Below are 5,791 nucleotides of genomic sequence, written 5' to 3'. Positions count from 1 at the left end.
GAAGAACCTATTTCTTATAGATATAATTCGACTTAATTAGCGGGTTTAGAAACGAAAGACATTCATTTCGGGTTTAGAAAACGACGTCGACGAAACGGTCGACGTTGATGTTAGAACTTAAAAAGTAATGATGGCATAGGTTTCTACAGTTGATGTATAACTCAATTAAATTGATCTTTCTTATAATACGTAAGAACGATCAGCCTACATAATTGTCAAAGTGAAACTTTCCTACACCGTAGACAATTACTTTTATTCGTGTCGATAATCCGCTACCCAGGACACATTAACGGTCTTCTTAGATTATGTTCCGATAAAGCTTTTCTTTTTTGACTCAACGACCTCTTAAGGTGATGCCTGCCATTACTGGATAACTAGACTTATTGATTGATGAGATTTGAGCTCCGGCCCTGCCGTGTGAAGTCCAGCGCCGCAGTCGTATCAACCACAGAGCCAGCCCGAGTTCAGAGTAAGCTATTACTACTGAAACCACAAAAACACAAGGATTCTGTGTCTTAGTAACATTGCTTTTATTGCATCTTTGTTTGTCATTCTAGCCAAAGAAACTGCTGATCGCCTGCCAGAACCACCGCCCACTCTTAGCTTAAGCTGTATCGGCGCTATCATCGCTGGCGGATCCTACGTTGACTGAGGCCTTGGCACTTGCGTCATCACGGGAGGAAGCGCCATCTTTAGCGGCATAGCTGACGGCGATCACTGCAAACAGGGCAATCAGGACAAGGGCAAATGCGAACTTCATGTTGACTGGCTAGATGTTTTCTCCGGCTTTAACTGAAGATAAAGTGGAAACTCTGCCTACTTTTATACTAATTCAAGCCAGTAAAACTTTGCACAGGAAAGCATGATCATTGTGGATCATGATCATTCAAGGCAGATTTTTTTTCTTAGAAATAGAAGATTACTGAAGATGAGTGGCTGACGGCGATTGTGAAAAATATTTTGCTGAGTACCTCGCCGAAAGATAAGACGCTTAAGAAAACTTATTGAGCCAATCGGACGACCTTTTTCGAGGGCAACATGGTTATTTGAGGTATAATAGTGATTCAAAAACAGGAATTTTTACGCATTTCATATCGGTCTCTCCCATCCCTAAGCTTAAACTGTGCTCAGAATTATTCCGCTCCCAAGACGGATATCCCAAGACTTAAGTACTTCATTTAGATACAACCTGAAGAAGCTTTGCGCACATGTCACAAGCTAATCCGGTTTATTGATTTTAGAAAAGATTATTGCTTAAACATGTTTCGTTCAATGTGCATCCGTCTTCGTTTTTGAAGAGATTTGATTCTACCGCAGGAGTACCATCTGTGCTAACAGTGTGAGGAAGCTGTGTAGCGCGTTGGCGCAGCCTTTAAGTGTTTTTAAAAGCTTAAGACAGTTCTCTATCAGCCTCCGACTCGATCGGACGCGTCTAATCGTTCGTCTAAGCTTGCTCGGCCTGCAGCCATGGGCCGAAGCAAGAAAAAAATAGCGCCAGGTGACGCAGTCCCCTCGTGCTCATATTTCAACGTCCCGTCGGGTATCACCACGAGCAATAATTACGACATCCTCAGTGAAGACGAAGAAGCTCCAACAACGCTGGCCACATCGGTTCCATCAAAAAAGAAAAAATCAAAAATTCCACCAATTGTTGTCACCGGCACTCAAGTAGGAGACGTGCATAAAAAAATCATCTCCGTCGGAGTAGTAAGCTACACCACCAACAGCACACGCAAAGGTATTGTGGTGAACACGACAACACCTAACGATTTCAAATTAGTAGTGGAGGTTTTAAAACGACACACGCACCAGCTACCAGAGGACAAAACAACAAAGGTGGTAATCTTCGGGTTACCCGCACAAGAGACAGAATCTGTCAAAGCTGCGCTCGCAGAAGTAAAGATCACACCTAGCGTGATTAAAAAGCTAGAGATAAAGAAAAAGCGGTACGATGACCAATGTATGTATCTCCTCCACTTCCCGCGAGGATCAATAACCCTCAGCGAGCTGAAACAAGTCAGAGCAGTAGACCATCATCGTGTTTACTTTGAGTACTACTCTAACAAAAACGGACCCATGCAGTGTACTAACTGCCAGCGATACGGCCACGGTAGCGCCAACTGTTACCTCTCTCCTGTGTGCGTGAAATGTGCCGGTAAACACGCATCAAAAGCTTGTCCGCTAAGTCAAGCTACTACCTGTCCTGATGGTAAAATAGCCCCAACCAAGTTGAAGTGTGCGAATTGTAGTGAACACCATACGGCAAACTTCTCAGGCTGCTCAGCTAGACTACGACTCAACAACACCAAGGTAACACCAACACCATCTCGCGCTAGAGAATTTAAATACAACGAAGCATCATTCCCGCGTCTCCCAAACACTTCAACTTATCCTAATCCCCCAAAACACACATACTCAAACCTTCTCAACCAAGAACAAAGACACTCCAATCCTAATGCAGATTTTGACCTAAATGAGATAGGGCAAATCGTAGAAGATGTATTTTCAAACTTGAGCCGTTGCAGCTCAAAAAAAGATCTGATCGCAGTCATTGTGCAGATTTCAGCAAAGTATTGCTTTCCTCATCTTAAATAATTCATTAAAAATCATACAATGGAATGCCAATGGCATTGCAAATAAAAAAGATGAATTTTTCAACTTTCTTTTAAAGAAGAATATACATATTGCTGCCATAAGTGAAACTTTTCTAAAGAACGGTACAAGATTTTCTCATCCAAATTTTTTCACATATAGATTAGATAGATCGCTTGGCGAAAAGGGTGGTGTAGCTTTAGTCATATCTAAAAATATCAACCACGAATTAATGCCCGACTTAAATTTAAAAGTGATTGAAGCAATTGGATTAACTATAAACACCACTACTAGTAAAATACACATAGTTTCAATTTACAACCCTGGTTCAAATACTGATCATGTTAGTTTTAAAAAAGACATCGCAAAACTAAGCAATATTCCCAATCATTTTATCATTTGTGGAGATCTCAATGCACGGCACCGACTTTGGAATTGTAGTAAGGCTAACCAGATGGGAAAAGCTCTTTTTGAGGAAAATCAAAAAGGAAGATTTTCTATAATACATCCTGAAGAGCATACTTACCACCCAAGTGATATAAACCGTAATGCGTCAACCTTAGATCTAGTTTTAACAAACAAACCCCAAAAAATCAGTAATATAGAATGCTTGGAAAAATTTACTTCTGACCATTTACCAGTATACTTCGAATGCACTTTATCACCAATTGAAAATAACCATAACTTTAGTATCCCAAACTATTCACAGGCAAACTGGACATTATTTAAAGAAACTTTAAACTCCTTCCTTAACACAATAAATCTCAATATTCAAACGATAAATAGAACCAAACAAATAGACCTAATGATAAATTACTTCAACAAAATAATTGAACACGCTCATACAACATCCGTTCCATTAGTAAGTCCTGACAACTTTAAAATAATTCTTCCGCAAAGCATACTTACTAAAATAAAACTCCGAAATTTTGCAAGACGATTGTGGCAACGTAACAGGCGTAATACTCAACTTAAACTAACATACATAAGATTTAAAAACGAAGTAAAACTAGATATCCAGCAATTTAGAAATAACTGCTGGTCCAATAACTTGGAAAAAATGAATAATGATCCAAACAAGAGTAGGCTATGGAGATTTGTTAAAATTATTAAAGGGGGTTCTAAGACAGTTCCTCCACTAACTTCCAATGGCAAAAGGAATATAACAAGTAGAGAAAAATGCGAGGTACTGAAATCACACTTTGAAGCAGCTTACAAAACAACCCTCCATGATCATAGCCCTTTAGAACAACATGTCCAAACCACAAATGATCGATTTTTTGCTTATCATAAAACTCACTCTAGTACAAACTCCAATTTGAAGTTTTGGATAAAACCGAAGCAAATTAAAAAAATCATTAAAAACTTAAAAACAAAAAAATCACAAGGTTTTTACCGAATCAATAATCGCACATTAAAGAATTTGCCTAATAAAGCCATCATATACTTCACGTTTATTGTAAACGCGTGTATTAAACTAAACTATTTCCCCGATGCCTGGAAAATTGCAAAAATTATACCAATTCCAAAACCTAAAAGGACCATAAAGATCCCAAAAACTACAGGCCTATAAGTCTCCTTAGCTGCATGGGGAAAGTTTTTGAAAAAATCATACTGCAGAAAATACTAAATTACCTTAAAGTTCACGAAATAATTCCAGACTATCAATATGGTTTCCAACCTGGCCTTTCAACCACAAAACAAATCCATAGACTAACTTCAATTATCAAAACACAGCGTGAAATAAAAAAATCTACTGGATTTGTGATGCTAGACCTAGAAAAAGCGTTTGATACGGTTTGGCACCAAGGACTTGTACATAAACTCATCAGATTCAATTTTCCACCATTTATTATCCTCCTTATTCAGTCATTATTAACCGATCGAAGTTGCTTTGTCCAATTAAATAGCGAAAAATCAGATTTCTTTTTACCGCTTGCTGGATTGCCACAAGGAAGTGTTTTGTCACCCGTCCTGTTCAATATTTTCTCAAGCGACTTACCGAAAACAAAGTCTGTTAAAAAGTATTGCTTTGCGGATGATTTCGCTATGAGTTGTTCAGATTCAGATCCACAAAAAATCATCAAAAACCTCAACGACGGAATTAAACATTACGAAAAGTTTTGTAATACTTGGAAACTAAAAATCAATCGCGACAAATCTGAAGCCATCTATTTTTCCCGCTGCACAAGTGCAAGAAAACTTCCTAGTAGCAAATTGAAAATAAATGATTGGGACATTGCTTGGAGTGAAAATGTCAAATATTTAGGAATATATTTAGACAGAAGGCTAACATACAAACACCATATTGATGAAAAACTGATTAGTGGATCTAAAGTGCTTAAAATATTGTACAGTTTCATCAACAAAAATTCAAAATTAAATTTAAAAAACAAACTTTTGTTGTATATCACCGTAGTTAGACCAACTATTATGCATTCTTCTAAGGTATGGGCTAATTGTGCCAATGTACACATTAAGAAACTGCAAATATTTCAAAATAAGTACCTCAAAAGAATACTTAACTTTCCTCCATGGCACAGTACGTATGATATTCATAGAATTTCTGGAATTTGTTCAGTAAAAAACTTTCTCTGCAATTCTTAATTTCTGAAACGCACACACAACTGCACATGTACATAGTTAGATAGTAAGATAGGTTAATATATTAGGCCATAGGATATAAATAAGGAAACAAACATAGGGTTTTTTCAAATTTTTCCCGAGTTAAGTCCCATTCGTACTTGCAAAACATCCACCATCGCAAAGCGTAAAAAATTTTTTGGTTTATTGAGTAGAGGTCAATTGATCGGAACCAATGTAAAACTTAAAATGAATGTAACTGTAAATCGAATCAATAAAAAAACTAATGTAATGTAATGTAATAATGTAAAAGCTTAAGAGGTTCCAACGCTACCCTGAGCTACGGACTGGTAAAGCATCCTGTAAACCACCATGATAAGCCATTTAATATTCTTTTTTTATCGGAAGTTAGCTCCGTTTTTGACGAGTCACATATATTTATTAATGTTCCTTCTTTTCTTCTTCTATGACCCTGGCAGATTCTGTAGTGTGTAGTGTTCTACGGTTTGGGATATCAAGTCCGATTTTTACGATCTGATTGGTCCACTAAATGTACGGTATGTACTGCTGCAAAGAACCTCATATTTCTGAATCGTTGTTGCTGGAACTTCCCTAT

Source organism: Anopheles stephensi, chromosome 3, assembly GCF_013141755.1.
Source record: "Anopheles stephensi strain Indian chromosome 3, UCI_ANSTEP_V1.0, whole genome shotgun sequence".
In the NCBI taxonomy this organism is placed as follows: Eukaryota; Metazoa; Arthropoda; class Insecta; order Diptera; family Culicidae; genus Anopheles; species Anopheles stephensi.
The sequence above is the reverse complement of the archived record's forward strand: the minus strand, read 5'-3'. Positions refer to the sequence as shown.